We start from the raw sequence: 12,382 nt of genomic DNA, 5'->3' as shown, positions 1-12,382 counted from the left end.
TTGGAATGAGGTGACAAACATGCAACAGTGCAAATGTCTTCACTGACATTCCTCCGTGCAAAGCCGTGGAGGAGGAAATTCCTCTGGTTGAGTGCACATTGATGTTCTCCGGGGGATCCACCCCAGAGGAGACATATGCCTGCGACACAGCTTCACACAGCCAGTGTGACAGCTGTTGTGCAGACAGAGGCTGCCCGATCGAGCGCTCTCTATAATGCACAAACAGGCGCTGAGAACGACAGAGGAGATGAGACGCGGCTTCTTCCTCCGACCTGTGAGGAGGGGGAAAGAAGCCATCCAAGGTGATCACTCTCGACTCTAAAAGAGCTTGTGATGACCTTTGGCATAAAAGCCGGGTTAGGGCGTAAAACAGCTGAACTGCCATCTCCTTGGATCCAGAGACATGACAGAGGCATAGAGAGAGCAGACAAATCACTCACCCTTTTCGCTGATAGAGCCAAAAGTAATACTACTTTGGCTGACAACAGTTTAAGGGGAACCTGGTCTAAAGGTTCAAATAGGGCTTTGCTTAGTGCGCGTAACACCAAAGCCAAATCCCACTGAGGCGCCAGTGTGCGTGACACAGGTCTGAGTCTTCGTACTCCTCGCATAACACGGCTGCTGCGCTCTGCGAGCTCCTCTGTTCAATTCGCCGGGAATATACAGTACATTGCTCTGATAAGAGCAACGTGTGTGCGTGCCCAGAACAGCAGCCGTCTGGCTGCGTTCAGAAGCGGCGCAGATCATACTCCTTCCTGGCGATTGAGGTATGGCTGCTTCCATAGTCGTGGCCTGTTGTCTGTGCGAATCAACACATGTTTGATTGTACAGCAACGGGGCGAAGTGCTGGAATACTTCCCAAAACGCAGAACAGCTCCATCACATTACATCTGACGCACGGGGTCGATGCGCGGGCGAATGAACCACCTCTTGAGACTCCTCCTGTGGGGGAGACCCAGGGGGATCACCACGTGACCAGCTGACGTCATGCTGAGCAGCTGTATCACAGAGAGGGCTGTCACCACGCTGCGGAATGTGCACGCCCGTGCTTCAGGTTTATGGAAGTGAACCAGTCGTCCTGGTGAACACATTCCAGCACATGTTTGATCGTCAGCATGTGGAATACTGACAGATCGAGGATAGGTCTAATTCCTTTTTCGGGATTAGAAAAATAACGGGAGTAATACCCCTGATTTTCTTCCCCTTGAGGAACCCTGGAAATAGCCTCTTCCTCCGCTTGCGGCCTCTGCTGCCGCTGTGGCCGGTGTGGACGCTGCGGCTGCTGTGGGCGCTCAGCAGGCTGTCGCTCAGCAGGATGTCGCTCAGCAGCCGTCTTCATGGACTCCACCATGGCTTGGAACTGGGGTCCGAACAGCACGTCCAAGCTGATTGGAGCGTCCAGTAGCACTTTTCTGGCCATCTCCGTAACAGAGGCCTGCTGCAGCCAGAGGTGGCGCTGGATCTGTGTCACCCACGCGGAAATCCAAGCCTGGGAGACAGCAACGGACGCGCACAGAGTGAGCGCCGTACTGGCCGCTTTGCTGATCTCCTCTGCCTCGTCAGCGGCCAAGGTGGTGGACCGCTCTACCTGCGTCACCACCGAGTTGGAGAGCAGCGCAATGTTATTCGCCGCCAACGACGCCTGAAAGGCACACTGGTGCACACGGTCGGCCTGGCGGGCGACATACTGGTCTCTGGGGTCGCTCAACGTAGGGCGCCGTCCGGCGATTATGTTGGCCTGTCTTACCCCAAAAAACGCCGTCAGGCTTGGCTCCAGAGAAGGGGCGGCTGGGAAACCAGCATCTGTGAACCCCTCCACCTTGGTGAGGGGAACAAATGTGGCCACGCGAGCCTTCAGGGTCCTCGGGTTCGCCCCCGCCCCCTCCTGGAACCTCCTGATGGCCGGGAAGCGTGGCCAGATCGGGTCACTCCTGACCGTCTGCACCCTTCACGAAAAAACTCTGGTAATGTCGTCCTGAGTTAGGAAAACGGGGAGATCTCTGCAGGCGGCCGCCTTGCGTATGATCTCCGGAAGTTCCCCTAGGATGCCACCTATCGCCAGTAGCGCTGTGCTGACGGAGAAGGGGAAAGCATGTTCGGCCTCGAAGCTGGCACCCCCGAAGGGTGAACCGTGGAGGGAGGCGGGGCAGGAGTCATCCGACTGCCCAGCACTCGGCCCCAGGGACACGAGGCCCCCGTCCGCGGGCTCGTAAGCCTGGACGGGCCAATCTTCCTCCTCGGCCGCAGCAGCGAGAGCGTCCGCTCTCCGCTTCCTGTTGCCCGAGGGGAGACGGGCACAGTGGGTGCATGCTACCTGCTGGTTTAGAGACGGTACGTGTGGTCTGACCCCGGGCAGGATTCGCATACTGTGTGCTGGTCATAACTCATTATGAACCCAGAGCCACATGAGGGACAATCTCTCACACAATTGTTACTCATGTTTACTCTGCAATTGAAGTGTCTCTTGTGCTTCAGTAACGGGGTGCTGAAGAAAAGAGGGAGCAGATTGTCGGGCCTCCTTCCTATTTATACCGGAAGGGAGGATGGGGCCCACCTTGCGGGTGGACATGGACTACTAGTGTTTCAGTGCTGCGCGGGTGCGCAGGGGGATTACCCAATAGCGATAGCCTTAGAGGGCGAAGCCATATACGAAATAGAACTCAGGCTTTTTGTTGTTGTTCAGGAGGTTGATCCAGCCCCTGCCCTCGACTCCAACGCAAGCGTGACGTATGCGGTTCTTGCTTCTAGATCGGAAAATGTTTGGTGCTTGAAAAGCACCGGTTTTCGGAGCTCCGCTGCGGTGTGAACAGGAAAACCCAGTGCTTTTCAGGCTCTAGCTCCGAACCGGCCCTGGAACCGCGTTGGTGTGAAAGAGGCAAGAGTTAAGTATCTTGACCGAGGATATATCGACATGTTGACTCCACGTGCTGGGATTGAACCCCCAAGCTTCTCGTTGAAAGACTACTGCACTCCCTCACAGCCACAATCGAACTATACTGTTATTTTGTGTGTGTATATATATAATATATATATATATATATTAGGGCTGTCAAACGATTACAATTTTTAATCAGATTAATCACAGCTTAAAAAATAATTAATCATGATTAATCACCATTCGAACTATGTCCAAAATATGCCATTTCTTTATGTATATTGTTGTGGGAATGGAAATATAAATGAAAGAAGGCGGATATATCCATTTAACATACAGTATATGTATGTTTATTATAACATTGTTCTGTGTGTCAAAATGAAATACAGCCCACCCACCTATCGATCATCAAACCGTGGGGTCTTATTTCATTAATAAGAAATCAACACGGGGGGGGCTAGTGGAGTACTCCGTGACCACAGAGCGTGAACGTTGTGATCAGCTGTTTTAGCGCAGTTCTCCAGTGAAGGGGGGGGAAGTCTCCCTCCGCAGCCGGTTGGCGTAGTTTTGGCACAATTCCGTTGTACAGACCGACGTTAACAGCAGCCCTGTCTGTGCACACGGAGACCGACTCTGTCGTCCGGTGATCTAACCGCCTTCTGGAAAAGCTTCACAAGTACGTCGGTACGCAAAGCCTTAGCAAAAAAATCTATAAAATCCTATAGAATCTTGTAGAAATATATAGAATCTTGTAGAAATCTATAGCATGTTATAGAACATACAGATCCGGCGCCAGAACGAATCTAAAGGGAGGGCATATGATTTTCATGGGAGGGCCCACTAAACCGTTACGTGCTGCGGGCCTGCGGCACAATATATATCAAACATCAAGGTGAACAGCATTGCGTAAAGACACACACTTATCGCAAATACATACACAAATAAAGGGCAACATAGGAACCACTTTTGAAACATTGTTTGCGTGGCAACACAAACACTGGTAAATCACGAGCAAGGCACACACTGGGTAAGGATGGCAGCTTCCTCATCGTTGCACTCGGAGATAAATAGTAGAGACGGAGACGATGAACTGTTTAGCCCTCCTTGGGCATGGTTTATATATTCTATGCACTGCAGGTGCATCCTTTCGCTCAGCCGCTACCGAGCTAACTTAGAACATTATTTTGTCCAACTCTGCATCTTTGTGCAGCGTATACTCAAACAGCGATAGGAAGAGCCCACTGCCTGACTCGGACATGCTGTGGAGTGAATCGTGGTCACCTCTGAGAGGGAGTTGGTTGATATCAACAACAGCTGACACGTAATAATGGTTCCGTGCCAGCTGATCTGTGTGCTCCAAGGGCTACTCATTTCCTTATTTGTTTCCTCGCGTATCTGTCTCTCTCTCCACAAACTCTCACATCAAATGTGTTTTTTGATGCTGCATGCCTTAGCAGTCCTTTATCAGTCTGTAATGCGTGTTTCCAGTCGCAAAAACCTTTGACAGTAAAAGCCGCATCAGATGAAGACGTATTTACTTTAAACTGTCTACAGGGGAAACAAAAGGCTGCGTCTGCTTTTAACAAATATTCAAGCCATGGCCTGTTGTAGTACCATGCAGTGGCAAAAGTGCGCTTCTTTCCTGAAAACAATCTCCCTGGATAACGATCCAGTTTCACCTGGTTGGGTTTATTAACCCCAAGATCACCTGGGGCTGTTGGTCTTTGAGCGGTTGCTGGCCCAAAAGTAGCCTACCTGTTGATGTGCTGCAAGGTAGCGTCTGTAGTGGAGGCACCGGCACGGAGGAGGATGATGGCGGGTGTGGTGTGGCAACGTAGGTGGTGATGGTAGGGGCACAAGGAGCTGTGCCTCGGAGGACAGCGTTGGTGGCGGCCGCGTTGATGAGTCAAGGGCTCGCTGGGCTCGCTAACTCAGCCCCGGGGTTTGCCGAGGTCAAGCTTGTGACATTAAGGCGTGCTGCTGCAACGGCAGGTGCAGGGTCGCCAGCAGCACCATCGGCTGCAGTTCTTTCATCGCTATTTCGTTTCAATAAATCCTTAGACCTTTTAAGCCAATTTCTGATGTCTATTTTGTAATTCAAACAGAAATGGGAGTCTACAGAATGCACAATAAACAATAAACAAATCCAGAATAGGCGGCAGAGTGTGACGCTGTGATTGGTCTAACTGTGGACGAATCACAAATCACGACACATTAATTTATTTGACGTAGCCTATGATTTATTTTTAGTTACTATCTGACATCACAAACATCGTAGCATAAAAGTTCACCGTTTATTTGTAATTAAAAAAAATTAAAACATTTTTTTTTTAAATGTTATAAATAATAAAAAAAAGTGTTTATTGGGGGAGGGCAGGGATGTCAAATGGGAGGCCCTGGCCCTCCCACGGCGCCGGGCATGAGAACATAGTCGCCATGCTAAAGAATTATATAGAATACTATAGAAATCTCTAGATCAGCGGTTTTCAAAGTGTGAGGCGCGCCTCCCCTGGGGGGCGCCAGAGAGCTTCAGGGGAGGCGCAGCGTGAGACAAAAAAAACAACGAGAAAAAGACGAGTAAAGTGACACTTGCCCACTTGTGGCTGTCTGTGGAGACCGAGTTTCCCCACCTCGCCAAAAAGGCTGTAAAAGTGCTCATTCCCTTCACCTCCACCTACCTGTGTGAGTGCAGGTTTTCCGCATTGACTTTTATCCAAAGCAAGTACCGGTCAAGGCTGCAGACAGAGGATGATCTGCGTTTATTCCTCTGTGCATCAAAGACGCAGACTCATTGTTCCCACTAAAGTAGGGGTGAGTGTAATAAGGAGGCAAAGTTGACGTTCAGTGTGTTACCGGGAGCATATAAGGATTTATCCACCATGTTGAAAATGTTAAAAAATATATGTTTTGAGAACACGGCGTGCGGAAATATACGGGTCGTGCTGCAGCTAGATGTGCCTGTCCTCTGTAAGAAGGTGTCGGCGACTGACATGCAAGGAAGAACGGCTGTCCACAGGCTGTTCCAACTTTAACAACTGTATTAACTTCCAGGGTAGTGAATTGAACATGCAATTGTAATTGGGTGTGTGGTATATTTTCATGCACCGACACGCATGTTCCACAACACACAAACTGAACAACACTCAATTTTCCGATCGCTACCAGCGTCCTTGCGATCTTGTTATAATAACAAGTGCACGTTACTGATGCAATATGGTTGAGACCATTCAGGCTTATTCTAGAGGGGTGCAAGGAATAGTCCAAGTAGTGGGGGAGTTTTATACAATATGTTTAAAACATAAAAATAAAAAGGTTTAAAAAAGTTATTGTTTAATGTTTTAAGGAGGTGACGCTACTCAGCAAATCAAATCGGTGCAGTAAGCACGATAGATTCAAACACACACAGAAACACGACAAGAGGAGAGAAACAGTCGGAGTAATTTCAAATGGCGGAAGGTAGACAGCGAAAACAGAGCATTTAATTACATTTTCTCTTACTGGACCTCTTTGAAATGCAATTGAATACCCCTGCATTATAGCAACAACAACAATAATAATAATAATAATAATAATAATAACAGCAATAATAATTGGGAGGGGGGCCGCGGCTGTTCTTATGTTCTCTGAGGGGAGGCTCACCTACCCACACTTTGAAAACCCCTGCTCTAGTCTAGATCATTCTGTAGAATACTATAAATATGTACTTTTCTATAAACTTCTATAATTAAAACTATAACAATCTAAAGAATTCTATAGGACAGAACCGACTCATGACATATCTATAGAAATCTATAGAAATCTGTAGAAATCTATAGCATTCAAAGAAAAAATGCATGACATTTTCTCTCTGGTGCAACCTACTCAATTCTATAGAATTTAAAATGATATAAAACTCGTCTTTAAATTGGAATAGAGAAAATCATAGTAATCTACATCATTTTGTGGAACTGAGCTGCTTTGCAAAAGCTGTACGGGTAGATCCCTTTGAAATCTTTACAACTGTATACTGGATTATGTGCCCAATTAAATTATGTAACCTATCTAAACAAGTTTCTATGATACAGTATTCTATAGAATTCTATTGAGAAAAACAGTGATCCACAACATTTTATGAAACACATTTAATAATCTGTAGATTTTTTATATCATTCTACAGAACCAGAATTATACCAAATAAATACTATTCTATACAGCAGATATACCGGTAGTTGGCTATTATACCAAATGCTGGATATCCATATATTTGCACAATTTTGAACTGACTTAATTGTTGCTTATATGGGGATATACAAACAAACAAAACAGTAGAGTCACTATTAATGCATTTATTACAATGAAAGGTTCACCCTGTACAATATCTGTACACTGTTGACAGTTGGCAGTTGGCCACCGCGCTGCACTGTGGGATATGCTACATCTGAATTTTGAAATTAAGCGCGAACGGACCGGTACCAGAGAGGGAGCTGACGTTAACTGCATTAGTCTGCAATGACCGGAATAAGGAGCACATCTCAGGTATGTGGCATATTTTATGAATGTATGGATATAGAGAGTATCATACCAACAGCACAAGATAGGTGGCGTTATTGATTAGCGTGTTACAGGCATAGACTGTATATATGGTTATAGGCAGGGCACTTCTGCTTTGTAAGTTGCAGTAAATGTGACCTCAGTAAGATTAATCTATAATTTCGCTATATTGCTAATTATTTGAACCATTATGTTTTAATTATATTAGATTACTCGCTAGCTATAGCGCTTGTTCTGGCCCACAACGTTACGTTAGTATAGCTATATATATATTGAGATTGAGTAACATTAGCAATTGGCCAGCAAGCTAAATAAGGTAGCTCACTGATATCAGTGTGGTTGGTGTGAGAGCGGGAGAGAGAGAATGTGTGTGTTTTGTTTTAATAATACTACACACGTTTCGGATCAAGTTCTAACTTGCGGTGTGTGCGTGTGTCTTGTCTGTGTGAGTGTGAGTGTGAGTGTGAGTGTGAGTGTGAGTGTGTGTGTGTGTGTGTGTGTGTGTGTGTGTGTGTGTGTGTGTGTGTGTGTGTGTGTGTGTGTGTGTCTGGTGGGTATGTGTGTGGATAGGTGTCGTCAGCGTAGCTATATATATATATATATATAGTCTATAGCTAGCTGGCTAGTCTTTTACTGCCTAGTTGCAAACGTTAGCAATGTGAAATGCAGTAACGTTAATGTTTTCACAGGTAACGTTATGTAGAAACAGTGAAGTCCATGCAGAAGTGACCACACTTAGGCCTTAGAAAGCTTAGTGCAAAGCTGACAGCACTTTGATGTTGATTAAACCTGTGGGCTATCTTCACTGTTTTCACGTCCGCTACACCATGATTTCAAATATTCATGTAAATTCACAATTATATTTTGTGTCGTGTAGGATGTGGCGTTCTAGTGGCTCCTGACTGACAGCATTTAACTGAACTACATAGATGCAGAGGACCCTAAGGAGAGTTGGCATATACTGTACTCTGAGCTGCTGTTTCACTTTTTAACTCTCAATTACACTGACTCTTCTGTGCTCTGTCTCGATCCCAGATTCGACCATTCTACCAGACAAAGGCTGCCTGTCCGAACGGCTCTGGGCTTGCAAGAGGGAGATGAAAACCCGAGAGTCTTCACCTCACTTTTCGATGTCACCGCTCAAGTTATCCACACATTGCCTCTAGTTATTGGGTGATAGCTTTTTATTGTTATTCAACCGGATATTTAATGGTTTATTGCATGGTTGAATGGTTGTGGACTTCAGGAAGAAATCACCCGAACCCATCCGCCCCCCCGTGGCGGAGCCCGTCACCGTTGAGACACTTGCACATGATGACCACCGAATGTACTGTACATAGGACATACTACTCACATATCATGCCGCACACACCAGTACACATACACATACACATTACACTATACACACTTACAGTATATACACTACACTTTGTAAATCGTTTTTTTTTATCTTATCTTATTTTGCACTAGTATTTTGTACTTGTACTTTTTACTGTCCTGTCTTTGTTTAGTCCTGTCTCGTCCCTGCACCCTGTCCAATGTTTTCTCCATGTTATGCACCATGCCCGAAAGCAAATTCCTAGTACGTTGAAAAATGGCAATAAAACAAATTCAGATTAAATATATTGTTCCTCTTATCCAGGTGTGAAAAGGCAATGTAACATACCGGTAATATGTATTGTTAATGTCTAAAACATGGAACCGGTTTTGACATGTACTGTTTCCTTTCTGGTCCATATCAGGTCCATTCAGTCTCCAAACTCAATAGCCACTGAGGCTGGTCCCTGGGAGCTGCTCTGCTCCTCCTGTCCTTCCTGGCTGTCATCATCATGGCACACAAGAAAAGAGCTAGTAAGTTAACCTTAATTTATGTCCAATAAATGAGCAGTATGTTTATTTTTCTCCTTTTTGGTCAGGTATTGATGGATGCTTGTTGAATTGTCTTTCAGAGAACAAAATCCTAAAATAAGATAAGATGGTACTTTATTGATCCCAATTTGGGATTTTTTTGTGCTACAGCAGCATAAGAAGACAAAGCAATATACAATGCAAATTAAAAGACTAGAAATAATCAAGAGAGTAGAAAATATACATGTTGAATTTAACAAGGTATTATATATACAAATATATATATATATATATATATATATATACATAAATATATCACAGAGAAGGAATATTAATATTAAATATTGAATATATATAATAATATATATAAAAATAACTAGAGATAATATTCATTCTAAGTGTGTGTAGGATCAGACCACATGTTACCAACACCACAGAAAACCAGCCCAACCCACCAACCAGCACAGACAAGGTTAGAGAAAAGTACCAGCCATATCAGTCAAATAATATCAGTCATTTCATATTAGTAACTCCAGTAGAACATGAAATATTCCTCCATTTGTATGCAAGATCAAGTAAATAAATGCCAAGTTTCAACTGATTAGAGTAACGTTGCAGATGACCTGTTTTTAACGTTTCTATAATCCTACCTTCCACACCTGCAGGATGAACCTGATGACATCATCACCTATGCCTCCATCAACCAGTCAGTCAACATGAGACTGCTCCAAAAGCTGATATCAGGGAAGCTTTTGCAGTATGAGTATACAGCACAACTATGTCATCCCCATGCTATCCACTGTCTAAAGCTTTATTATGTTCTCAGACGGATGATACTGTGGTGATCTATGCCTCGGTTAACACCTCTGCCAGCTGGCAGAAGCCAGAGGGCAGCAGCCAGAGGGGGACCCTGCTGACTACAAGGCCATCCGCATTATCTATGCCGAATTGCCCACTTCAAGGAGGATGGCATCTCCCTTAAAGCTGATGTGAGTATAAATCGCATGTACACACTTAGTGCTATCAAATAAATACTCAAACTTCGACTAGCTGTTAACTTTGGGGGGAAAAAGATGGGATACGCGGAAAATAGCACAGATAATCTAATATATATATATATATATATATATATATATATATATATATATACACAAGGTGGCGTTGGTGGGTGGGCATGATTGGACAATGTCTGGCCATAAATAGCAAATGGAAGTTAAAAACTGGTATTATTCACAAACATTTGAGTTGATAAAACACTGAAACACAACATTAGGTGATAATATATGTATTATGGATTTACAATCAGTTATAAGTAGGGGTGCACCGAATGGGAAATTCTTGGCCGAAACCGATACCGAAAATAGGAAACAGTTGGCCGAAAACCGAATGCCGAAAGGCCGAAAATGATTAATAGAAATATATATATATATATATATATATATATATATATATATAAAATGTATGTACCAATGTTGTTCAGCTACCTGATTATGGAAAAATCCATATCCACAATCAATTACAAATTAAATTACAATTTCAAGAATCTGCAAATAAGGTGGTCTGTCCTCATGAGCAATGTAAACAACAGTGTATCATTTAGATACCGAAAGTACAATATATTGAACACTGTGCTGCTGTCATTTCCCCCTAATGATAACCTGAGATGGTGAATTATAACTCACAATGAAAATTGTTCAGGAAAGTGGGTATTGTTAGAAATTAAAATCAATGTTTTAATGGGGAAATGTAGTTTAAACATGCCATCAGTTTTAATGCTCTTTTATACTGAAAAACCAGAAATTCTTGTGTACAAGCAGTTAAGCTTTTATTCTGAAAATCCTTCATCTCCGGTTAGCATTTAGCATGTGGCTAATATACGATTTCCTAAAGAGGTGAATTTAGTAGCGAAATTATATGGAGTGGTGCAAACCGAAGCCTACTGATTTAACACTACAACTATAGATGTCGAGATACTACCATGCTGAATATTAAATGAAGGTACTATTTGAATACATTATTGTTTACAGACGAGAGTAGCATGTGACAACATCCGGAAACCAAACGAGCCGAGAAGTATTGTTTATTGATTACAGCGTTTAGAATGTGTTAAATGAAAAGTGATGAAAGAGAATATGAGGAGAAACGGCGTGTTAAGCATATATTGAATGTGAAAAGAACCTATCCTCTGTTTAAATGCAATAACGGACATTGGAGACGAGGTGAGCCGGCTGGCGGGGAGGAGCCAGCAGAGGATATATAAACAGCACCGGAGGAGAGATCCAGTCTCTTCTCTTCCCTATCGAGGAGCGGATCACAGCTGTTTGTCTGACTGAACAATATTCTGTCTGTAACACTACCGCGCCTTTTTTAATTAAAGTACCCAATTGAACTTTCACAGAGACTCCATTTAGTCTCCTATTTTAAAGCTTCTCTCCTGGACGGGAGAATAACGAACACAGTTAACAATCTGGTGACCCCGACGTGATCTCGCTGACCGAGGAGAAAAAACCAACCGGCTGTTTCCTGGAGACGCTTGCAGCCATTCGACACACAAGAGCTCAAATCAATCGGTAAGAAGATGCCTGTTATGACAAAGATTCTTCACTAGTTAAACTAGGCAAAGTAAGATTTGTGTGTTTGATGGCAGCCGGCTGATCCTGAAAATAGCTGTGCATTTTAATGTTAAAACAACCCAAATTGATAAAATAATCACTCTAAAACCACGAGGCGTTGTTTTGTCACAGGCAGGGTGAGTTCACATTTTCTTTTGTTCCATTAACCCTGCATGCTATTAACCACGTGTGGGTGTTGAATTTTAAATATATAGTGTGTGGACATTGTACTTCGGATAGGTGCCTTGCTGCTTTCACATGGGTGTCTCTTGTTACGATTAATAGTTAGTTAGCCTATGACGTAAGGGTATATAGCCCATTTGACGACTTTTTGTTAAGATCTGGAGACATAGCGAATCGGTTAAGGGCCGAGAAAGTGAAAACCAGCGGGGCATGGTGAATCAGCTAAGGGTTAAGACCGAAGTCAGTGCTTTAAAGAAAGTCCTTTTCAAGAAAGGCTTGGTTAAGGTCTAAGCCTTTATCAGTGGTTAAAACTGTTCTGTTTAAAAAAAGATAT

Source organism: Notothenia rossii, assembly GCF_949606895.1.
Source record: "Notothenia rossii genome assembly, chromosome: 4".
Classification (NCBI taxonomy): domain Eukaryota; kingdom Metazoa; phylum Chordata; class Actinopteri; order Perciformes; family Nototheniidae; genus Notothenia; species Notothenia rossii.
Note: the sequence above shows the minus strand (reverse complement) of the source record.